Genomic DNA, 26,172 nt, shown 5'->3' on the forward strand with positions numbered 1-26,172 from the left:
ACTGCCACCCCATAAAATGCATCTGCACAAAGGTTGTGAACTGCTGGTGGGAGACTGAACCACAACGCCTGCATGAGAAGAGTCTTGAAAATTCCCTCTGGATGGCTGGGAGGACAAAGGACCATGGATTCTATGAACTGCTGACACAATACTAACTTTTTTTCTGGCATCTATAGGTTTCTTTTCAGAATCCTACAAACTATTGCTTGTCTTGTTCCTCATAAGGAGGAGAAGCTTCATGTGTAAATTTGTTCACACTTCAGCAGCCAGATTTTCCTGGACTACCTTCACCAGCACCCCTGAAACCCCTCTTTAATTCCTGGAATGAGGATCTCTCATCCTAATTTCTGCCAGGACAAATTGTGCCCAAACTCACAGTTCTGCAGCTGCCCAAGTCCTGGCCTATGGGTTGAAAATTGCCATCCAGGTCAGGACTGATATTTATAAAAATCCATCTATGGCAAGTTCTGCACCTCAGCTGCCTGGCTTATATTTGATTTTTTGTCTCCATGAACATGCGCTTATTTCCCAAACCTTTTTTTTAGAAGTATTACCATAAAACAGTTCCTTCAAGAGTAATAAGAAAGTCCCATATTTTCAAGTCCATCAAAAAGACTTTGTCACACTGCAAAATAGAGGTGTCTTCAGAGATTAAACCTCTTGCTCCCTAAAACAGTCCCTCTCTAAACATAAATAGAGAGTCCAAACACCTTCTCATGTAGTTCACAATTCACCTCATATAAAAACTGTTTACAGCAATTCCATCAGCTGTCAGTTGACAGCACTTCTGTACCAAGTATGTGATTAATCCCTCATGTGAAAGTCACGAGTTATGTCAAAATAAATGACAACCAACCCGTCTCACAGCTCACAGCAGGGAGGAAACGCTGAGAAAGAGGAGCTGGGCACAGCAAAACCATCAGCAGGACAAACACCAGGTACAGAACAAGAAACTTTCAGATTTCCACTGGATGCTGCTCCTCGGTGAGTTCACATCCATCTGTCAGCCTCATTTGGGACCACGCTCCCTGATTCGAGCTGATGGCAAGGATCTGAGTCAAATAAGTGAATATTTTTGCTAAATGTTGTCTGTCACATCCTGTTAGTCCCGCTGGGCTCCCCACCATACGATTGGTGTAACATTGCATGATGCAGCAGGGCTGATTTCATGTGACATGACAGAGCAACAGTGCAGCAGCTTTTGGAACAAACACCTGCTTTTAGCAGCTGTTTCATCTGCTGGAAGTGGTTTCCTAAAACAGATAACCTGGGTCCTGCTACACTGCACTTTGCTCTTTGAATATCTCTAATATCTTCCATAATACTTTGGTCATTTTCTTTTACTCCATAAGCCATGTTTCCCTTATAGGCTTGGGCTTTCATGGTTTTTCTTTTCAAAAGAAGTTAAAAATAAACTTACAAAAATTGGGAGAAAAGGAACTCTTAAAGCATGATGGAAACACATGGAAAAAGTTATTATGGAAGGAAAACACTGACTCTATTAACAGCAAAGAACATATTTACCCACAGGTAAAAATCATAACAGGAACAAAGTTTAGAAGACTTTTCTTCCTTCAGAAATTTCAGCAGAACATTAGAAGTGAAATCTGGGTAAAAATCTTCTCTCCTTGGAGAAATACGGACACAGAAAAGGCAAACATTTAACTGTTGATTTTGTACTTGCAGATGTAGGTCTTGTGAATGGGAACATTTGCAATTTAAAAAAAAAGCCAAGGTTTGGGTGACCCTTTCCAGAATTCTGCTTCATTATCCTTGACCTGACTGACAGAAATATTAGCAGTGGGGAATAAAACTGCTGGTTTAGTTATTTAAAAAGTGAAGTAATTTATTCATCTTGAATAGACTCTCTCCTTCCAAAAATCCTTCCATCTGCATGTGAATGCATGAGAGCTAATTAAATTGGCAGCCATGGCTCTGTACTTCTCATTTGGAGGACCTTCATCTCAAGCTAGAAGAGCTTCATCCTCCAGGACCTCGTTAGAGAAGAGGGAAAGGGAATCAAACACAAGTGCAAAGTTCAAAACAGACATGGATTTCAGGAAAAAAAACCACCAAAATAATTAAATTTGGATCACCACAATCTTCTCAAAGGGAATAAAACTTGTCCCGTGAAGCTCCAGAGATGGTTTCTGCACGCTGGAGCTGGCAGAGAGATTTGGAATGTTCTTTGTGTGCCTGGCACTTGCGATGGAAAAGCCACAACTGTCACTGGGTCCCTGTCAGGATTGCACCTGTCCTTCCTACCCCTTGCCCAGGACAAGATGCCACCTTGCTGGATGGCAAGCAAGCCCAGAATTAAATTTCAGACAGGCATCACAAATCCTGCCCTTTGATAGGACAAATGGGAATGGCCCTAAATTGCACCAGAGGAGAGGGGTTGGATATTGGGAAAAATTTCTTCAGGAAAAGGGTTGCCTAGCCCCAGCACTGGTGGAACAGCCATCCCTGGAAGGATTTTAAAGATGTGTAGAAGTGGCTTTTGGGGACAGGGTTCAGTGGGGTGGCCTTGGCGGTGCTGGGTGGACTGGTTGGACTTCTTGGTGGGTCTTTGCTAATGCAAAATTCTATAATTCCATGATTCCAGGAAACACAGGCTGGGCTTCTGGTCAGCAATGAGGAGAGGGCCTTGAGCCTGTCAGGAGGGAGGAAAAGGCTGATTATTGCAGCAAAGGTGTCCTCCCACAGGGGCTGTGCTGCTGTGTCACCCTGTGGTGGCCCTGGGGACCCCGGGTCCCTCCCTGAGCGTGGGCAGGCAGCAGGAGCTCGGTGCTCCTCACTGGAAACAGGAGCCACACTTGGATGCATTTTCTCCAAATGCAAAGCACCTTTTGACCTTCAGTAAAAATTAAACACTCGGAGGGATTGGGCAAAGCAGATTTTAATTTATAATAAATCAAGGCCGCCGTTGCCTCTGTCTGTACCAAGGCCCCGAAGAGCTCCCGCGCTGCGCGAGCCCTGCGAGCTGGCAATGTGTTTTAATGTATTTATTTGATGATGCATTCATTCTTTCATTCATTCATCTATTCAGTCATTCATTCAGACACTTGTTCATTCATCCCTGTCCTTTTGCAGGAAGAGAACATAAGCCAGCAGTGGCATACTTCTGCACTGTCCTGATTTACAGCCACGGCTCTGAGTTGGTATCAATAAATCTCTTTGGCCCTCCTCAATCCAGCATTATCCCTCATTAGTGACTGGGATTTGAAAAAAAGGGATTAAAAATAATATCAGATTATAAATAGATGGGTAGATATGTGTATTGGTTGCAGTGCTTTGATTAAAGTGCTGGGTTGCTGATGGTTTTTTTCTCTTTTATTTAAGATCTCTCATATTCACAGTTCTCTGAACTTTGCAATTATTTTCACAAACAGTCCCTGATGTTTTATTAACTGGCCCAATAATTTTTCTATCAGTGATGGATAATAGGGTCCCCACTGACCTCCCAGAGGTTGCTGATGTTGAGGGGAGTTCTGCTGGGCCTGGCTCTCACCTCTACCTTCTTTGCCTGTGGGGGATTTTTGGTGTTTTCTGGCCCAGGGAAATATTTATTTAAAATCATTTAAAAATAACCTTTGTGGGGCCATCCCAGCTCTGGCTGTGAGACTGTGTGGGTTGTGTCTAGAATTGCTTCCCCATCATTGCTCTTCTCAGCCCAAACATGCACATTTTATCTGCTTCTGATTACATTTTAAACATGGGAATATTTTCTCTGAGGAGGACTGAACTGGAGGGGAACTACTCTTCGAGTTGGGATTACTCACCCTCTAATAGCTGCTGGAACAATTTTTCTCCCATATCTCTGAAATACCCTTAATTAATCTTGCCGACAACTTGCAACATAATTGTGTCCCTAAACTGTTAACCTTGAAAAATATTTGACAGCGTATTACCATCTCAGAAACTTGTTATCACAGGGAATAGAGTAAATCCATAAATATCCTGGTTTCTCTCAAAAGTCCCAGAATAATTCTTTGTTGACAGTCTTTTTTTTTTTCCTTGTCCCCTTAGTTTTATTTTTGACCTGGTGGCGGGAGATGCAGAAGAGAAGGAGGGCACGTTAGAAAAAACAAACCAACAGCAGTCTGGAAGAAAAGGTGGTTATATATTATGCATAACGTAGTGGTTTTTATACAAAGGAGCTGTCCCTTGCATTTCTCCCTCATTTGCATCTCTTCAGGGCACCAGAGGACAGAGACGCTGGATGGCACCAGCTGCCATCTGCAATCGGGTCACAACTGGGCCCTGCTAAACCAAACAGACAAAAACACAACCCTGCAGTCCAGGGAGAGCAGGGCCTGAGCTTGCCCATCCACACAGCTGCTGCTCCCCAAATGTGCAGCTCCTGCCGAAGCCTTCAGTTTTGGCTTTCATGTTTTCCAGATTCTGCACGTCTTAGTGTGTGGCTCTGAACTTTTCCAGTCCCAGAACCAAGGACACCAAGGCTGCACCTTCAGCCCCAAAAGTGCAAACAGCAGGGGATGGAGGGGGGAAACCAGGAGGGTGGGACTGCACAACCTGGAGCTGGAACTGGATAATTGACTTCAATATGGAAATGGACTAAAACTTGTAAAAGTGTGAAAACTCATGACTTGGGGTCCATCATGGGAGGAGTCTCAGCCAGGCTCTTGGACTGTCCAAGGTGTATCCTTTTAGTAAATCCCTGCTTTATTCCTTTAACCCTGCCCAGCCTTTAACTCTATTCCAGGCAGCCTCTCCAGGCACCACCTGGTTTTTGTCATTCCCACCAGCTTGGAGGGAATGACAAAAATCCCCCAGGCTGACACCGTGCCCAAGTGCCACATTCCCTGGGCTGGGACACCTGCCCAGTCCTGCCCTGCCACCAGTGACCTTAGGAGAGCCACGGCACTCCTGGACACCTGGGTAATTCAATTAAACTCATTAACATTTCTTCTCTCAGTTACAGGCTAGGGAGATCTGTTCTGTCTAACAGCTGATGATAACAGTGATGGGCCTCTCCCAGGCCTGTCTGCTGTTCTGACTACGCTGCCATTTGAAATCACCAGGCAAAAAAAAAATAATCAGGAGCTTAAAAAAGCTAAAGCAGACAGGCTGTTTCAGATTATTTCAGTATGTGTGCTCGCTGCACCAGCCAAATGTTCCTGTTAAACCCATAGTCTGATTTTCCCCCTGAAAATCAGGTTATAAACAAAAGGATTAGACAGAGACCAACCCAGGCAGAGAATTTAGATCTGGGTTCAAATATGAGCTGGAAGTGATGGAAATGCTTTGGTGTGAGACCTTCTCTATTTTAATAATAGTTCTTTCCAAATATATGTATCCTTAATGTATTTTTATATCAGGGATTAACTGTGTATCTTGGGAGAAAGCAGAAAAGGAGATCATTATTTTACAATTCAGTTTGGAGGAATCAGAAGGTTGGGATTGGTAGGGAGAGCAAGCACAGCTGCATTTCTTATAATTTTCCCATTAGAATATACTAATTTCCACACTGCTGCTCCCTCATTTTTGGTGTGTTGGTAGGTATTATTGTCATTTTTGGATCTAGCAGCCCAGAAACTTGAAAAGAGGGAGTCTGGTTTTCACTAAAGGAACACTTTCTCACTTAGTTCAAACACTCGTTCAGTTTGTATTTGCTAATCTTCACATAAAATTTAAAAACAAAATGCAGCTAAATTGCATTATAACTTGTTTGCGATGTTGCAATGTGTATTCCCAAAAAAGAAGCTCAATATATATAATATATTTATAAAACTGTACCTAAAAGGGTTCCAAGAGAGATTTTGGGGAAGGCCTGGACAGGATAAGGAGCAATGGTTTCCTGTTGACAGAGGGCAGGAATAGGTGGGATATTGGGAAGGAATTCCTCCCTGGTTGGGGAGTTCCTGGGATGGAATTCCCAGAGAAGCTGTGGCTGCCCCTGGATCCCTGGTGGTGTCCAAGGTCACTTGGATTCCCTGGGACAGTGGAAGGTGCCCCTTTTGAAGGGCTGGATTTCCTCCTCAAGGGGAAGATTTGTTTGGCTCACTCCTTTTCACACATAAGAACACTTAAAAAGAGGTTTCTACTTCTCACTAAACAAAAACAAAAAAGAAACACCCCTAAAAAAGCTTTCTAGATACTTTTACTCATTTAAATTAGCTTGTTCTAACGAGAGCAATTCCATCAGCAGCCCCACACCAATCCTATCAATTTATTTACCCCAGGAATATCTTTATCCCAGGGATCTGTCACTCTGCAATTCCTGCTCCTTTGGGGGGGAGTTTATATTTTTGCACAGAGTTCTGTTTGTCCTACACGTGCCACAGCTGCCTATTGAAGCACCAGCAAAAGCAAAAGCTTTGGGGAATTCCCAACAATGGAGTTGAAATCTCTTTCCTGGTTAGCATTCAGCCACACTGTAATATTCAGCAGACATTTTCCCTTCTCCCAGTTTTCAATAAGCTGCATTTATCAGCATGGAGTAGCAATCAACATGTATTTGCTCATGTATTTATAAAAGTCAGCTGTGTGCTTCCACATTATTTCAATTCTGCCTTTAAAACCCCTTTGCTTTGTTTGCCTTCAGCAGGAAAACTCTGGGTAGATTTGGTGTGTGTATGGTTGGTGTGCAATAAATCCATGGGTATTAGCACAGGTATTTCATTAATAGCTAAAGTGAATTATTTATGTAGCTCCTTGTTCCATCCTCAGATTTATTTAATATTGGCATTATAGTATTAGATAAGTTATCTTTAAAAGAAAAAAAGGGATTTTTATTTGTATCTCTGCGCTTAAAATGACAATTTCCTACTGGGAAATAAATTCTAATACCACTGGATTCTTGAGAAAATCATATATTCTGCAAAGCTCTGAAGGCGATCTGAGATAATTAAGGTGTGAATGGACAGCATTTCTAAAACTCTAAGGAAGGACCTTTCTGGATCAAAATGGGCGGAACAGCCCTGATTTGCCCTGAGTGACCAAATCACTGATGTGATTGCTTTGTCCCTCCAGCAATATTTTTCCAAAGTAAAAAATGCAAAAATGCCCTATCCTTGAGGAAAGCCTTGAGGAATTTAATTCTGAGAAGTCACAATTTTATTTTTTTAGTGCTGCTTTTCTCAACCAGTTGATTGCAGCTCCGAAGGGTCGTGAAAGGCGATTAGAAGACACAAGGCATTTAAAATCTTATTATCTCCCAAAATAAAATAAAAGGTCCAACTCCTACTCCCCCATTCCACTTATGCCACAATCCCCCCAAAGTCCCACCAGCAACCTTCCCAAACACACCCAGCTGCACCACAGGATGGGGAATTATTGGAGGGGAATTGATTTTACTGGAAAAGGAAAAGGGTATAAAACAAATTACACAGGAAATAAAGGTCCACTTGACTGGAAAGAGTGAAACATATTGGAGCAGTCATTCAACAAATGCATAAATTATGCATTCATTTATCTCTGCTCTTTATCTCATTAGCTTGTTTAGTCAAATAGTTAAAATAATGTGCTTTCAGTATTTTAACTGTTATTAAACATTTATACCAAGCCACAAATACTTTTTTATTTTAATAATATCCAGTTCAGAAGAGCACTTTGGCACTTGGCTGGATCCCACTGTCTCCAACTTAATGGGCATTAACTGTCCCAGCTGAGTTTCTGGAATAAAACCCATTGATCTGTGTCAGTCAGGATCTTGAAAACTGAAGACCTGAGGTCTCAAATCCCAATCTGCTCATATGCATTAAAATAAGCTGGAAGTCTTCACTGGACTTGGGCTCAGGCTCTGACAGCCCCAACTCCAGCTAAAATTCATTTGAGTAAACCTCAAAAGAAAACTGAATATTTCCCTGGCAAGACAAAAAAATTGAGATGATGATTATGATATTGTTGTAATTATTTTCATTTTTCATTATTATTGTTGTTATTATTGTTGTTGCTATTATTGTTACATAATCCTTTCTCTCTGTTCAGTGGAATATCCATCCTGCAGCAGCAGTTGGGGATTTCTGTTTCACAAATCAAACCCCAAATGCAGTGAAACGGAGCTGGTGAGAGCTCAGGAAAATGGTTCAGAGCTGAATGGATTCATTCAGGATGCTGCCCCTGTTTGCTGGCACATATGGAACACGTGGAGATCAGCTGAGCCATAATTATAAGGCAATATCAAGAACAGTCTAAAATTTTCTGGGGCAAACACCCCAAGGAGGGGAAGGATCCTTTTGGGGGCTACAAGCAGGACAAGTGGGATTAGAGGGGAAATGGGACTGAATATTAAGAATATTTTCCCAGCAGCACAATCAGCTAAACTGAAATAGTCCCCAGGGAAGGAAGAGAAATGGGGATGTTTGGTGTGTCTGATGTTGGAAACAGAGTGGAGAACAATTTTACATCTGCCCAGAGGTGTGGGGGCATCCTAAACCAACCTCACTGAATCCCTGGCCATCCAACTGCTTGGGTTATTTGCAAGGAGTCTGGATCAGATCCCTCATTCCTGCACTGTGATACCTCCATTTGTACATGGTAGATCACAGCAGGTGTGCAGAATTAATGAGACACCATCATTAAATTTAAATTAATTTCTCTTTTTCAGATGTAGAAAATTCCCACACACCAAATGGGGTTAAAAAAACAAGAGTATATTTGTTAATGTTCCTCAAGAAATGCTTCTCCACAGAGGCCAGAGCCATAATTAAAACTACTTAATCCAATCCCTGGAGATCTTTCCATACATGTTTCATGTCCCAGAGCAATTAGAAATATAAAGTTATTTAAAGTAAATCTGTCAGGAGGAGAACTGGACTGGTTTTGCTGCTCAGATCCCAGCGGCACAGGCTGAGTCTGACTCCAACTGTGCCAGCTCCACAGCACACAGGAGAACAGGCATGAGGAGGAGAGCTCTGTGACACGGAGGTGGGCGAGCGGCAGGAGGAATCTCCCACGCTGCTGAGCTGCCCAGAGCCTAAGGAACAGCAGAATTAAGCCTGGCCTTTATTAAATCCCCTTTATTAACAGGATCGGCCTGTATCTTCGATTCCCGAAATCCGAATTCAGCCCTGTTGCTTCGTGCTGCTCTGCTCAGCCACAAACCCCGAGCCACAGCCTTGCACTCCTTCCCCTGCCACTGCTGACAGCTGAGATGATATTTCTTAGTGGCTCTAACGATGCAGCCCTCTCCAATTCCCTCGTTTGGGGCTGACTTCATTAGTGACTTCCCAGCGCAGCGTTTTTCCGAGTCAATAATTACATTTCCATTTGAACAGCAGGATTGCTAGCCTTGACATTGGGCTGTGTGGAAATGAGGCTTCAAAAATCCTGGGATATCTCACCACCTCAACCTGCATGTCCAGGGGGAGAAGCAAAATGCAGCTCTTCTTCGTGAACCAGGCACCAGCCCCTGTAGGAGGCCAGGGAGATTAAATTTATCTTGGTCATGACCCACAAGATTGTTCTTCTTATTACATTCTTCTCTTCTCTCATCCTTGTGCCTCTCCAGCCAGAGCAAAGGACAGGAGCAGCACAGAGGTGCAGGGAAGAGCAGGTGTGATTTGGCATGGCCACATTTCTCCTGGGTTAAAGGAGAGCAGAGCAGTCCCAAATTCAGGTGAGATGAAGAAAAACCAGAGGGAGCAGAGACAAAAAACGGTGGAGTTACAAACAAAATGAGTTTTGCCCCTCACCAGAGGCACAGCCAACAGTAGCCTTGGAGTTTTCCTGCTCAAAACTCCCATAATCTTCAAGTGAGGCCAAGGATAAAACATCCGTCCCAGCAAATTACATTACTTCTGTTGTTATTAAATCTTAGGAAGTTTGAGGTGTCTGAAGGCCCAATCCACACAGGTGCCTGTTTATAGGTATGAATAATAAATGCTAGATAATGTAAATTATGTATAGACCACCAATCCTTCCCAAAGTGAATTTACTGAGCTTTGTACCAAGTCTTGACAACAACACCTCATCCTTGCACTGGAGGACATTCCATGAGGATGGAGCTCCTCAGCTGGTCCAAAAGGATTGAAGGACATCTTTATGGGGTAAAAAGAAACTTGAAAAAACCTTGAGAAAGGCTGTAGATTTGCTGCAGTGCTGTATCCAAAGGAAAGTAAACACACATGGCTTCGTTACACAGCTCACTGCACCCAGCCAGGGAGATGCAATCCCCATTCCCCGGCCACATTCTCCATCTCATCAGCGCTTTCTGTCCAGGAAAGCCAATAAAAATAAGAATGTGTGTTGCCAAGGTGAAGCTTCAAGAGTTACAATTTTAAATTTCCTATTAGGGATAAGGTAAGATTTACGGGTGATATACTGATTTATAAATATGCTTAGACAGTGAGTATTTCTGGCTTTGGGCTGGAATCAGAAAGCTCAGTTTAAAGAAAGATTTTTAAAGGTTTTGTGGTACATAAAATAAATCCAACTTATACTTTCAAAGATCAGTCTGACTGTATAAAAGATGATGACAGCGACAGTGGGAAAAAATGTTTCTTATATCCACAATGCTCCATTATTTTCTCATTAACTTGAGTTTTAAAGGGAATCATATTAGTGCCTCCAGAGGATGAGCTATATAAACAAGAGCTACAAATTTATCTGTGCATTAAAACGAATGCTATGGTAACAGGTTTGATTGCTTTGGTTGCAGTTTCAAAACCTACAGGGTGTATTATCCTGAGATAATCTCACCCTTGGGTCCTCCTGTATATTAGATCTCCTACCTCTAATCCTGGGAGACACAGCCTGGCTAATAATGCTCCCCCTGCCTTTGGTTTGTCACAGCTGAAACCTGCCTCTTCCAACTCCAGATAACACATTGCCTAAGCCATTTTATTTTTGATCATTCAGAATCATTAGTTTACGACTGGAGAAGGTGCAAAGATTTATTTCCTTGGACAGCAGGGAAGATTTCCTGGTGGAGCAGGGGCAGTGCCAGCCTGGGAGGTCAGTGATGGAGAATCAGGGCATTGGACTTGATGGCCTTCACAGAATTCACAGAATCACTGGGATGGAAGAGACCTTCAGCATCATCGAGTCCAGCCCAGCCCCAACACCTCAACTCAACCCTGGCACCCAGTGCCACATCCAGGCTTTGTTAAACACACCCAGGAATGGGGACTGCACCACCTCCCTGGGCAGAACATTCCAGAACTTTATCACCTTTCTGTGAAAAACTTCTTCCTGATATCCAACCTGTATTTCCCTTGACAAGGGAGCTCTCAGCAGTTCACAGGCTCCGAATTCCCTGGATTGGCAGGGGCACACAAAGATCACCAAATCCAGCTCCTGGCTCTGCACAGCACCACCCCATCAATCCCAACACGTGACTGGGGGAGTTGTCCAAACACCTCCTGAAGGTTGAGCGGCAAACCACCCAGCACAAAATTCCTTTGGCCACATCTTGGCATTCCCAGCCTTGCTGGGGCTCCTCCCAACACATCAGGGCATGGTCACAACTTTGGGCTGCTCAGGCTGTGCTGTCTTCCCACCCATCTGTGAGAAACTCACATGGACCTGGACTCTGTCAAGAACTTATATTTCTAAATCCTTTGTTTGAAGTCTTGTGGCTGTAGATTTACTGGATTCAGGATGATTTTAGCCTACATCCATAATTTTCAGGTCATCAGAGCAATCCCTTTGAGAATCCCATCAAAATGCGAGCTGCAGGTGGTGAGGGATCCTCAGGCTTTGGCTGGTAGGTCTGTGGTAGACAAGAGTCTGGAGAAATGCACGTGGATGAGGATGCTGTCATCTTATTGCAAAGTTCCTATACCTTCTTGGTGATTTCTCATGGAGAGCTCCTCACAGCACAATCAACAAACCTCAACTCTCTCCTCACCCAGCTCACCCACTCTTTTGTAGCACTCTTCTTCTTCTTCTTACTGGACACAGCTGTGGCCTGTTAAGGGCAGGCCTGTTCCAGATCTTTGGTGATTATTACAGCTGCACCTCCTCACGTGTGAGACTGCCTTCTGCACTATCTTTATTTTCTTACATTCCACCCCTCCACATGAGAACACAGAATCCAGCTCTTGGCACTGCAGGTGAGGGGGTCCCTGAAAGGCTCAGATCCCCCTAACAAAAAAACCTGGCAAGATGAAGGCATTATCCACTCTCCAGGCCTGAGCAGGCCTGTTCCTAATCTTTGGTGATTATTACAGCTGCAACTCCTCAGGTGTGAGACCACCTTCTGCACTATCTTTATTTTCTTATGTGAGGACACAGGATCCAGCTCTTGGCACTGCAGGTGAGGGGTTCCCTGAAAGGCTCAGATCCCCCTAACACAAAAACCTGGGAAGATGAAGGCATTATCCACTCTCCAGGCCTGAGCCCTCTCGGAAGAACCTCACACCTCACAGGAGCTGAAGGAAATCAAGCTCTCAGCACATCCCCTCCATGCTGAATCAGCCAACAGCTGCTTTTTCTGCTTTCTCCACAGCTGCCCTCACCGTGCTCACTGCCACACCGTTATTCCCTGGCAGTGATGTTCCTGGATCAGCTGCAGCCTGCTGGCACTGGGGAGTGATTTCCAGGTGATACCTTATGAAAAGAAAATGCTGCTGCTGCTGCTTTTCAACCCCTACACCAAATCCTGAGGGTTAGCAAAGGCCCCCCAAGGTCTCAGGCATGGCTTTTATGTTCTCTTCCCGGGATAAATTGCTTCTGAGCGTGCCTTCACCTGTCACTTCTGCTGAGACACTTGTGAGTGTCACAAACTCCTACATCTTCAAGCCAGCTGTGGAGAGGATCCCTGTTATTATCACGACGTTGTCAGCGACAATAACAACAGTTAATAAGTGATGATAGGGACAGAAATGTCTGGTTCCTGTGTACAGCTTGTCATTTGCAGTCAAATCTAACACTGCTAAAGGAGTCTGGAGTGAGTGCTGAGAAAAGGCATCTCTTCTGGGAGAGGGCTCTGTTAAAAAGGCATCCATGTTTAATTCCACTTAATCTTTTCCAACTTAAAGGAGCTCATAAAAAAAAAACAGCCTGAGCTTGTACATGTGTGCATTAAGGATTTCTGAATTTAAAAGGGCTGTCCCAGCCCTCAGCAGGGTGACAATGGAGGCTTGGACACACTGGCTTGGGCAATGCTACCAAAATCTCATTTGGAGACAGAATCAGGAGTTTGGACTTTCAATTCAGAGGCAAACAACACAAAAAAAAAGGTAATTTTTGTGCATGTTGCCTCTACTCTGAGCACAACATCACATTTTTCCAGGACTGTGCCACTGTGGTGAATTTGTTCTGTTTTATATGGGTTTAAATCAGGGACTCGCTGATATTTGCCTCAGCAAATTGTTTGTGGAGTGGTTTTCTGCACCTATCATGCAGAAAAAAATTTAAAAGTGGGCCTGAAAAGGAGTTTCTTGTCACACCTGAGGGAGACACATCCCTGCACTCTGCCTTCCCCGGCTCCTGGTCTTTACAGCTCTGCAAATACCTCCTGAAGGAAATCTCCCTCCCTTACACACTCTGTATCTTTTACCTCCTACAACATATTAAACAGCCCATGTAAGAAAAATGGATGAATTATTGATTTGTACAGGGAGAACAGGGGGAACAGAGAGGATATTCCATGATGTGATGCAGCCAGCACTCGTTTCAGGGGGGAGCCAGGTGAAGGGAACCCCATGGTTTGTGGCTCAGGGCACTTCAGGTGGATCTCAGGCACTTTTCCTCCTCACTGTGGTTATCTCACTCAGCTTTTGAGCCTAAGCTGATAAAAAAGCTTCTACAAATTATTTAAGTGAGAAGTTCAGCTCTGTCTTCAAAAAGAAACTGAAATTCCTTCCCTGTAAATCCAAGCCATGGGGCGATCCAGGTTTCCTGCTTCATTTTGATCTTTTGTAGGATTCATTGGCTGTTCAATTTTTTAGGATTCATTGACTGCTTAATTTTTTTCAGTAAATTATTCCTTTTGGCTGGGAGGGGAGTCCTTTGTCTTCCACATCAGTCTGGATTTTCCCACCTCAGATAATCTCAGATAATTTCATTCCTGCATGATTTGATGGCTTTGTACCTCCAAATGACCAGAGGTAGATGATCAAGCAAGGCAGAAAGTCAAGGAAAGCCATAATTCTGTCCACTTGGGAAAAAAACAGCAACTGCAAGATATGGATCTTCTTCATTTTGTATCTTTTTCTACCTTTTTAGAGTTGCTTTTTTTTGTGTGTGTGGATGAAGGTCAAAGCCCATTTTGTCCAACAGCACAGACATTTGTGCTTTGTTTTGTGTCAACTTCATGTTATCAGTTCTTTTCCTTTGATTGAAGTGGAACATCAAACTGAAAATCACTCCTTCATCTCTTGCACTGTGAGTCAGGGAGAAAAATCTTTACACTTTTTAGGAAATAATTGGGCAGTGCTGCAACAGGACCTCCTGAGAAAATCGTGGTAACAGCCTGTCATGGGCTTTGAGAGCAGAAAGGAGAAAATTGTTTCATGAAAGCCTTTAAACAGTTGTATCTGCAGCCTTCAGGTGAGCTGAGCGAATTTCATGTGGGCAGTGAGGAATAAATCAAGCTCTTACATAATTTTTTCAGTCTGTATTGTTCCTGTCCCGAGCTCTACAATTTTGCAGATCATTTTGAGCCTTTCAAAATTTGAGTGTTATTTTTAGCCCCCTAAGAAGTAGCTTCCACATAAATAGTTGTTGCTAATGTATTATAAACTAGGATTAGCTTAATTAGGGACTTCACAGGAAAGTAATGACTATTTAAGCCCTGAAAACAAGCTAATTATTTTGTATCACATCGTTGCTAACACTGTCCTCAGTTCTTCTTAAGGTGACTGTTCAAAAAGATGTATGGCAGACATGCTAATTAACAGATTTCTTGCCATCATGTTACCAGTTTTTGTAATATATTAAAACTCTTCCTTTATGTAACACTTCAGATATATTTTTATATATATCTATAGATTGCTGCTCAGGTTATTTGACAGCCCCATTCAGTGCTTTTTTAAGGTTGCATCACCATCAAAGTGTCTGCCAGAGCTGCACAAGATCCAACAGTGATTTTTTCCCCCTTTGCTCTGCTGGAAAAGCCAATATTTTCAGTATTTATGCCACGAATTTTCATTTGTATTACTTCATCACAAGCCATTTGAAAATGTTAAATAAATCCAAATTAATAAGGAGAATTTGAGGATCTAAACTTCAGCACCTGAAGCCCCTCTGGATCATCTCTTCCACTTGTCTTTTTCCTGCCACTCCAGCTGTTGGGGCTCATATTAAATACAGGATTTAGGGGTAGGAAGACTATAAAATCCCCACATTTTACAGAATACAATGAAATTTAATATATGGCAGCTTTCTGTAACTAGCGTTTGGAATAATATGAAATATCCAGCATTTAATTCTTATTTCTATTTCCCCCTTTTTTTTTGCAGATAGTTGTCTTTTCTTTAAAATCATCTTTTCCTTTTCAATTCCTCTGTTCTCACCTTTCATATTCAATATTTTTTCACTGTGGCAGCCTCTGCACATCCCATTCCTTCAACTTCCCATGCATTCCCACACATCATATCCATATCCCGAGATCCCACTGGTGGCTTTGCAATTAATGACTCAATTTATCCTGCCACACCACCTCCCACAAAGGGACAACAAAAGGTTCCTGCTCAGAGCCCTGATTTCCATAAAAGAGCATTGCAAATGAAGCCGATGAATTCTCAGCTCTGCTTTTAACTGGCACTGGCTCTGCCTCATCCTGAATTTCCCATGGTGTTAGTCAGTGCAAGTCCTGCCTTGGAAAGAGAGTAAAAATGGATAAATGCAGAGATAAATACAAAGGGGCATGCTTTCAGTAAATACAAATATCTCTGTTTCTGCCTGAGGAGTGCAATCCCACAGATCCTGCTGCAGAGGAAATGATCACACTGTGATCAAGCATCCAGGCAGTGAGTGCTGCTAGGGATTAAAATCCAAATTATTGACCTTCATCAGGCAGTGGCGGCTGTTAGGGATTGTCAGACCCAAATTATTGGTGCCTTTCACAGGATCCCTGGGAAGGAAGGCCCTTCACTGGGGACAGAACATTCCAGCAGTGTCCCTGCTCCGGCTTTTTCTCCCTCAGAAACTTCCCATGGTGTCATTTGATCTAATCATGGCTTGGCAACGCTGGCTCCAGAAGAAATCTGCCATAGAAGATGAGAGTTCCTACAATTCCTGCTGGAAATGCCCATCAATTACAGCCCCAGCCAGCACCGAGCAGCTCCAGCTCTGTGGAAAGGCTCTGAAGGGAGAGAAATTCCATTTTTATTTTCATTTCCTATCAGAGGCATCCTCAGGATTGTCCTAAGCACTTGAAGGAATAGGAAAAGTAGCAGGGGGTAACAAATAAATCTTTATTTTCCTTCTCAGAGCCACCGCCAGGCAACAGTGACACTTTCTGTGGCACAGTGGGCACAGGGACAGCCCTTCTTTGTACCCTGGGGGCAATTCTTGTGATAAATTTACCTTGAGCTCAATTCTTGGGGTAAATTTACCCCTGAGCTCAATTCCTGAGGTAAATTTATCCTGAGGGTAATTCTTGAGGTAAATTTACCCTTCAGCTCAATTCTTGGGGTAAATTTACCTTAAGCTCAATTCTTGTGGTAAATTTACCCCTGAGGGCAATTCTTGAGGTAAATTTACCCTGAGCTCAATTCTTGAGCTAAATTTACCCTTGAGGGTAATTCTTGAGCTAAATTTACCCCTGAGCTCAATTCTTGAGGTAAATTTACCCTTGAGCTAAATTCTTGAGGTAAATTTACCCCTGAGGGTAATTCTTGAGGTAAACTTACCCTTCAGCTCAATTCTTGAGGTAAATTTCCCCCTGAGCTCAATTCCTGCAGGTGAGAGCCCCTGAGCAGCCCCTGGTGAAGCTCTGACATTCAGGACACTCCTATTTCCCACTGACATTCCCACCAGCTGAGTGTCACCGTCATTTATTGTTGTCAGAAATGGATGATTATTCATTTTTATGCTCAATATTTTGATCCTAAAGCAGATCTTCATGTCTTATAAATATCACCCCACCCTGGCAGAGCACCTTGGCCATGGACCCTCCTCAGGTGCTTCCATTTGATGAAACAATTAATTTTTTGGAGGTCTCTAATTGACATTGTGATCCCAAGAGCATAGTGGGAGTTAAATATTTCCTTTTTATAATTGCACATTTCACATGCTGGAAGCAATTTCTGGATTCTATCCCCAGGACCATATTCTGCACCAGAACTGAAACTTTGTGATGGAAATTAATTACATTTTGGTATGTCTGAGTTACAGATGATAAAAAAAAAAAATATCAGTTAAAATGTGGTTTTTGGAGAAAAAAAAAAAACAAATGGGGTGCTGTGATCTCTTTTGTGAAACAACATTTCATGTCACCATAAAAGTTTGTTCTGTCCCTGAGAGTCCTGCATGGCAAAACCATGGCTACAGAATGTGGCCTTTCAAAGAAATGTTACATGAGATGAAAAATATCACATCAGCTTTCAGAAGAGAAATCTGAAAAGAACTTGGAAAAATAAAAGCATTTCCAAGTCAAATATTTGAGATGAAGTGTTACCCATGGGAGCTTTCTTCATAAATACATAAAAGCAGCTTTTGGGGAATGCCCATAATTGCTGCATTACATATTCCTGCACTTGGCAAACTGATGCTTGAGTTTGAAAATAAATCAATTTGGGCTTTTGCAAGCAAGAGGGAGAGGCAGAAAATATGTTTGTGTTGGGCTGCAGTCGTTTTTGGAGTACATCAGCAACTTTGGGGGCTTTAATAAGTTCACTGAGAAGGGGTTTTGTCCCCAGGCACACCCAAGCCCAAAAAGGGGTTTTGTCCCCAAGTGCACCCAAAAAACAGGACAAAAGGGACAGGAGGAAGGCAATTCCATGGGGTGGGGATGTGCTGCTAGGTATTCATAGATCTGTGAGGATGCTCTCAAGCTGAGAGGTGGAACTGGGGTTGTATTTACAGATCTGTGGGGATGCTCCCAGGCTGAGCCAGGGTGGAATTTGGGTTATATTCACAGATCTGTGGGGATGCTCTCAAACTGAGAGGTGGAACTGGGGTTATATTCACAGATCTGTGGGGAGGCTCTCGGGGTGGAACTGGGGCTGGGCACAGCCCACAGACCTGATGGGAGGGGAAGGCACAGCAGAACAAAGGGCCCACAGAGCCAAGGTCGGGTCCTGTGGCCCTGAGGAGGAGCAGTGTGGGCTGGGCAGCGCTGAAAGAGCAGCTGGATAAAGGACAGGGAGCACAGCATGCCCAGAGCAGGAGTTACTTCAAAGGAAAGCCTCTCCTCTCATCCTACAAAGGGTTCAGCGTGTGCAGCCCTGAAAGGGAAGGGCAGGGAGTGATGGACGGGGCCTGGAGCTGGGCAGGAGCTCCTGACCTGCCCCTGTCCTGCCCCACAGCTCCCTCTGGGATGAAGGAGTGATTTTCAGTTTGATGTTCCTGCAGCACCCACAGTGCTGCTCCTCACCAGCTCAGCCCCCTGGGCTGCCCCAATATCCCCAATATCCCACAGGGAATTTTGGCTGCTCAGAAGGGTTGGGGTCCTGCCAAGCCCAGCACTGCTTCCCCTCAGGAGCTACAGCTGATATCCATGGGCAGGTCTGGGGGTTGTGAGCTAATCCTGCTGTCCTGGAAATATCCACTGGGTTTACAGATGGATTTGGACCTGTCCTGTGAAAGGCTTTTGGAGTGCTCAGTGTTTCCCCATTAACCCTGCACATCTGAGACATTTAAACTGGTTTGCAGACACAATTAATTGATCTTGCTGCTGTTCCTTCATTGGGTCAATCAGACAAATTCCAAACAGAAAGAAAAAAAAAATGGTTCCCTGTTCTTACTGCAAGACTTTCAAACCCAGTGCAATAGGGTTTTGGTTTTTTTTTTTTTTTAATTATGTCCTGCCAGACTTTGCAATAATTCTGCTCACCTCCTTCCAGATCTCCCCAGTTTTTCTAATTCCCTTCCAGGCTGCTGTGGCTCATCCTGGCGCCAGGAGTCTCTGATCATGTGCAATGTTGAGGTTTCTCATTAAATCTTCCAAAAATCACATGCAGGGTCATACCTTAGTGAGAATTCTGGGAATCTTAAATAGAAATTTTAAAAGCTGCTGACAACAATAACTATTGACAGCCAGCACCATTCATTGTGTATTTGTTTACAGCTTTATACATATATGTGAACTTTCCAACTCATTTATTGCCTTTAGTGACATGAATAACCGAGGGCATGATTTATAATGATTTGTCATCTGGTATTAGATTATAAAAAGTTTAATTAATTTTTCATTAGCCACAGTTAATGATGGGCTTGTTAAGCATCTCGAGGTGAAGCCAAGAGCTATTAGCTGTATTAAAGACCAGTTTCAAGAAAATTACTCCTTTTATAATCCCCAAAATGAGTTATAATGTTATTTTCCCCTTTCAGAAAACTGGTTTAAGCTATATAGACATATCAAAATCTATACAGAAGACAAACATTGAGGCAAACTGATCATATAATAACAATTATTGACTAATTTTTCCACCAATTAACATGAGATCAAATTTCTTGAGGATACTTAAAGATCAACACATTGGTTTGTCATGTAGCAAAGAACTGAACCTGAATGACTGACTATCTGCAGGAATTGGCTGCCACAAGACTTCTGCTTATTGTCTCAACTGTTTACCTAATTAAAAGATAAATTAGGGTTTGAAAATTTATTTGAAAATGTAATTTGATTGAAAAATGCCTTTGTTCTGCTCTGGGGCCTGTGCTGGCTGTGCATGGCAGTGATTGTCAGGGAAGGATCCATGACTCAGAGAACTTGCAGAAGAACAAGAGATACCTGTGAATAATCAACATGGAAAAATGTGGGGGGGAAATGGAAATTTGAATTCTTTTCCTAGCAAGCTTTCTTTTGATTTCCAGAAAAAGGGAATACATTAAAACTGAAATGAAAATCTTAAAAATAAGTGTCTAAACATAGAGTGCTGCAAGGTGAATAGTCTTAGGGCTTATTTTAAACAGGTGGGAGGACCAGGCCTATGGAAATCACTGGGAAATGTGCACAGAAACCTCAATTTTAGCAACACTTGGCCATAATTTACATTTGCTAGAAATGTATTTAACTGCTGCAAACAGCTGTATGAGGGTATTAGGGTGTGGCCTTTGATCTTTTCAAGATAATAAAAGCAATATATCTATGTTTGGCCAATATAAACATGTAATCAGTGTAAATTATAAGGCACAAAGCATGAGTGAAAAATAGAGAGTTTTCTCCTCACAGTTTTTCAGCACCCAGGTACCTTGGCACAGGTGAGTGGAAGGGGCAGAAGCTGAGGTGCACAAATTGCCCTGATCCTGGCCTGTCTCACCATCTCTGTGCTCAGTGACACAGCCTCAAAAACCCTCCTTTACCTCAGGGCTTGGCAGGAGTGGAGGTGCTGCTGAAACTCTGCAGGATCAGAGGGAAGTCTTGGTGACCTGTCTCATGAAAATTACAGGGTTTGATTGCTCCTGTTAGCAGCAGTGGGTGTCTATCATTTGTTAATCAGTCTTTACTGAACACCACAGTGGAAAGGAAGAAATTGCAGATTTCACAGCTAAAAATAGGGGGAAATGTGGATGGAACCTCCTGGGTCTATACTGAGCTCTCACAGACCTGGAAAGGGGATGTAGATCACACCACCTCTGCAAAAGCAGCAGCTCTTCACCCTCCATGTATCCTCTCCAAATTCCCCTGTACCTCTGCACCCCACAGCTTCCATGAGGAAGTTTTTTTTCTGGTGCAGATGAGTAAATCCCAACAGCTCTGGGGCTGCTGCAAAGAGAAATTGCTGAAGCTCTGGTGGAAACAAATTCCAGCTGGTTGTGATGAAGTGGTGCTCTGTCCAAGAACGCTGTGCAGGAGCTGTGCCCCGGTGCCCAGGCAGGGAACAGAAAGATGCTACACGACAGCTTAGGACTTACTGCATTGCACAGATGTCAGACACAAACTAGTACAATGTCCTCAGGGAGGGGGAAATCATTTTATGACCTATAAACCACACAAGAGAGCAAAATCAGAGGCCATTGTGGATGGAGATGGAGGAAATGCTCACTGCTAAACTCCCAGTCTCATGTGCTGTCTGCTCATTCTGGGCTGGAGGACTGAATGCAGCAGCCCTGCCAAAATGACTGCGAGGAGATTGGAACGATTGGAAGCTTGTCCCCCAGAGCTGGGGATGATTTTGGCACTGCCCCTCTCACCCAGGGCCCTGCTGAGGACAGGCCCATGGTGTGCCATGGCCAGCACCTCCCAGAAGGTGCCAGGGCAGTGAGGGATGGAGGAAAAGCCTCGAGACTTTCCTCAGGGAGGGGGAAATCATTTTATGACCTATAAACCACACAAGAGAGCAAAATCAGAGGCCATTGTGGATGGAGATGGAGGAGATGCTCACTGCTAAACTCCCAGCCTCAATATTCCGGACCGGAGGACTGAATTTAGCAGCCCTGCCAAAATGACAGTGAGGAGATTGAAGCTTGTTCCCCAGAGCTGGGGATGATTTTGGCACTGCCCCTTTCACCCAAACCATCAGCTGCTGTGCTCTGCTGGGGACAGGGCCATGGTGTGCCATGGCCAGCACCAGCAGAAGGTGCCAGGGCAGTGAGGGATGGAGGACAACCCCGAGCAGCAGCAGCACCAGCAGTGCTGTGGGAATCTGTCACGGTGACACCGGCGGTACGCAGAGTCCTGCATGCTAATGATTGGTTTACAATAAAAATTACTTCAAATGCTGGATCAGAAAAAGGATGGTTCAGTCCATCAAATCGCTGTCAGCTGCAAATTAGGCTGCCCATCCCTAGGCAATGGAGAACATAATTGGCTTTGTCCATGGCTGGGTTTATTTTTATCTGTTCTGTTAAAGTCAGGCTCTTGCCTCACTCGCACTGGCACAAACAGAGAAAAAAAGGCTTTGGTGCAGAAACGCTTTTTTGCTCCTTCCACCTGCAAGAAATGGGGCAAGTTACCCTTGGGTTGCTAAAATTAGCCAAGGATCCTCTGAGGGACTACTCTGTGTCAGAGAAAGGTTACCTGCATGGGAGAAAGGAGGAACAAATGGCATTTTGGTGAGAACAAATGGACTTCCAGGAGCCTTAGACTGAAACCACCTTCCAAGCCAAGCAGCCAGGGCTCCAATCCAGTCCTCAGGGTTACACAAGAGAGGCTGGAGGAGGTGGGAACCAGAATCACAGTACCTCCAGAACCTGCTCTGGTTTCCTGCAGACAGGATGGAGGTGCACACACCTCCCGCCTCCCTTCCCGGACTGATCATCCCCACTGCACCAGGCTTCCTCCCAAAAGTGCTAATGTGGGACTGAAATAACCACCAGCACCCTTCCCTGGGGCTGGGGGAGGAGCTCAAACCCCTCTCTATTCCTCCCAAAGTGCCAAGGATTCTGGTTTTTGCTGCTGGGAGCACCTGTGCCACAGGCTGGGTGTGGAAGGAGTCTCCATCCCCAGCACCACTGCCAGACAGTCGATGTTGGGGAAGATGAAACAGGAAAGCCTTATAAATATGATTGTCTGGCAAAAGATTTTGAGAATATGGAAACTATAAGCGAGATTGAAATGAAAGCAAGCTTTTAGATATTTTAGTTACTGAACAACTGGAAAACAATTGTGTGGCCAGCTGAAGGTGATCCCCTGTTGATGGAACATCACCCTCTGCTTGCAGACAGGCCCAAGGGTCAGAGCAGACCCTACAGCTTGGCAGAAGGGGCCCAAAGAGGAGTTTTTAGGGTTTAACATGTAACACAGTATGGTGATGTAATGATTCTTACAGGCTGTATGGAAATGCTATAGGATTTGTATATGGTACTAGATTGGTGAGTGAGAATTAGAATATTCAACACAAAAGACGATTTATTGTATTGGAACGAGAACTTCAGTCTCTTACCCCTTTTACTCTCTCACCCTCTCATCCTCTCTCCCCCTCTCTTTTCTCAGGCCTGCTCTGAGCTCTGAGCTGTGCCTGGCAGCTCCCAGCAGGGCCCTGCACCCAGACCCTTTGCAATAAACCCCAAGTTCCATGACCAGAAGACGATTTATTGTATTGTAATGAGAACCTCACTCTCTCATCCTCTTTCCCACTCTCTTTATCTCTCTCTCCCTCTCAGGCCTGCTCTGAGCTGTGGCTGGCAGCTCCCAGCAGGGCCCTGCACCCCGGCCCTTTGCAATAAACCCCAAATCCCAGCAGGGCCCTGCACCCAGGCCCTTTGCAATATCCCACAAGTTCCAGACCTGGATTCAGAGATCTCTCGTCTCCGTCCATCCCGACCGTCCTACCCCCTGATGCTCCTACAGGTTGAGACCTTCCAGCTCTCCCTCAAATTCCTACCTCTGTCTTTAAACTCCAAATATCCCCCTCTGCTCCCCTCCCTGTGCACAAGTTGCAGACCATGCCCTTCCCTGGGTGCCTGAGCTTTGTTAGCACATTTCCCTGGCACTGCAGGGTACGGAGAGACTCCAAAAGGGAGAAAATCCGCTGGAAAAAAAAATAAATATAGCTGGCTAAGTAGGAGGGGGAACAATGTCTGTCATCTTAACCTGTCTGTCATCCTAACCCAGAGAATTCTCTGCTCTACTTACTTGGCTCTGCCTTTATCCCCCTCCAACTTCAGGGCCTTTGAGCAGCACCTGGTTACCTGGGAAATCCTCTGCTGTGCTAAAGCCCTGTGAGAAATAAGGCAATGCAGACAGAGGAAGGTTTAGTTCAATTTCATGTTGCACCAAGTACAAAAGATCTGTCTGTGAGTAACTCCTAGGATTGTGCTCATCAGCAAAGGCAAATAATTCAGAGTGACAACACGCTGGAGACCTTTCTGAGGTACAAATGGCTGGAAAGAATTAATAATTATTTACTGTCCACCTACTCCTCTAGGTTTGTGCCCCAGTTTGACCACCCTTGCCTTGCTGTATGTGCAGAAATTATGGCAGTGCCAGGAGATGCTGCTACTTGAAGTATGAAGCAAAGAATAAAAAAAAATGCTTAAGAAGATGCATTAAATAATGATCAAGGCTTATAAGGAGCTAGTGAAAGGTAACATTGTTGTTATTGTAATTATTGTTGTTGTAGTTGTTGTTCTTGGCAGTGGTGATGATGATGAGTGCTGTTGTTTGTCACTATTATTATTAAGTAGGTGAAAATCACACAGAGCAAGAGGTTTGCATCTCATCCTGGGCTGGGAGGCAGCTCTGCCACTAACCTGGAGCCTTTATATTATTTCTTATACAAATTATTATATTTATAATTGAAATATTTATATTTAAATATAAAATTATAATATTTTATACTTTTACCATTATAAAATTAGAATTTATTACAATTATTAATTGAATAATAATTTCTAGTATTCTAAAATAATAAAAATCATTCTGGCACACCAAAAATCCAGCTGTGGCCTCAGCAAATCCAGCATGCTGAGGAATCCCAGGCTCTGTGCTCAGGGCTGCTGCAGATGGGCTGGGAAGGGTTTGCCCTGATAAGGCTCTCACGTGATGCTGCCTTTGGGTTGTCAGAGAAAGTCCTGCAGATTAGTGTCCCCTGAAATCTCCCTAAGCAGCTCTAATGCCCTCAAATGTGCTTGCTGTGCCTCGCTGGGAAGGCTGCACGAGACCAAACATTAATTATTAGAGTAAAAATAGAATTTCTTGTAGTGATTCCCATCCCCACGCGCCCCTGGGAGCGTCGCTCCTTTCTCTGAAGTCTGGGAAGAAATTCAGGATGTGACCCTGCTCAAAACTGCAAAATGAAAAATCAGAATCAAAAGATTTTTACCTTTCTGTGTAACTGAATCCAGCTGGCCTCCTCCTACCCTGCCTTGCAGTCATTTACAGATATGCAAATGGAGGGAAAGAAGTGGTGCTGTTTGCATCTGCATTGCACACCAGAAAATCAGAAAATGCCTCTGTTCTCACTGCTTTGCAGCAGTTTTGCCATTCTGCTGCTTTTTTTGATCCAGCTCAACAGTACAATGTGGTTTAGTCATGTATTTAAAATGAAGGAATCAGTCTCTACCTGGGAAATCCAGAAAACTTTGACTTCTACAGGGTTTTCAGGATGCAGAAGAGCAAGGAGAGGTGGGAATGGAGCCCTGGCAGGCAGTTCCAGAGGGCCTCATCTCCCTTGTGTATTTAAGCTGGAAAATTGTTCAGGTTTGAGGGACTCTTCAGTGGCCTTCATGTAAGGCTGGCTCCAAATGGCTCCATCAGGAATGGATTCTTCCCAAAAAAACACTACTGCTTAAATGAAAAAATAAAAGATTGTGTTTTAAACAACACAATTTCACAATTTAACAGTGCTCTCTTTAAATATTAAATGAGAAAAAAAGATTTTGCACTAAAACCCTCCTAAAGTCCCAAAGAAGTTGAAGCAGGGAGCTGGTTTAGCAGCTGGGGTCCAACCCTAAAATCAGTTATGGGATTATTTGGGGCATCAAATATTGGATCTGCCCTTATGGCTTCTTCAGAAAAAGAATGAAAATGGCCTGTTAAAATTAGTAACCTCTGGGAGAGCTATACTAACAATTGAGCTGAATTTATTAGGTCCTGATAAGAAGTTGTAGGTTTGAAGAGGAACAATCACAGGTAGATTCACACACTCTGGCCACTGACTGGAAGTTTTTGTGGGTAAAGTTTTTGTTTCTCCAGTGGCCTGCATAGAGGGAATCCTTGGTAATAATAATAATAATAATAATAATAATAATAATAATAATAATAATAATAATAATAATAATAATAATAATAATAATAATAATAATAATCCTCATGTCAGAATATTTCCACCTCCAGAGTAACCTCAGTGGGAAAGTGCAGAAGCTTGCTGGGAGGTGAAAACAGCTGCTGTAAACTTATTTTCATTGATTTTTTTTTCCTAAAAGCGTTAACACAATAAAACACAATTAGCCTTGAATTATCCTGGATTTGTTGGATGTTTAGCTTGAAACATTCACATCCCCTTGGCTGCAGTGGCACCATTTCCCTTCAGCCTTTCACTTCACCCCTTGGTATCGCTCAGCAAGGAGGGAAGGACAAACCAGACAGCACCAGCTCAAAAATATGCTCAGAATTCAGCAGCCTGGCTGCTGCTGACCACCCAGAGGACAGGTGTGACACAAATTTATGGGCTTGATTGTAAACCAATATCTGCTCGTTTCATTTATGAG

The 26,172-nt window shown here is 43.6% G+C and overlaps 1 long non-coding RNA gene across 2 annotated transcripts in view; it reads left to right on the forward strand.

Moving 5' to 3' along the window:
• Nucleotides 1–854: 854 nt before the first annotated feature.
• The window catches only part of LOC141730164 (uncharacterized), a 28,165-nt gene continuing 2,847 nt past the window's right edge, over nt 855–26,172 (forward strand). For both annotated transcript variants that reach the window (XR_012581688.1, XR_012581687.1), the window contains exon 1: nt 855–24,047. This is a non-coding gene — a long non-coding RNA (uncharacterized LOC141730164). The remainder of the gene's footprint in view (nt 24,048–26,172) is intronic.

Source organism: Zonotrichia albicollis, chromosome 9 (assembly GCF_047830755.1).
Source record: "Zonotrichia albicollis isolate bZonAlb1 chromosome 9, bZonAlb1.hap1, whole genome shotgun sequence".
NCBI lineage: Eukaryota > Metazoa > Chordata > Aves > Passeriformes > Passerellidae > Zonotrichia > Zonotrichia albicollis.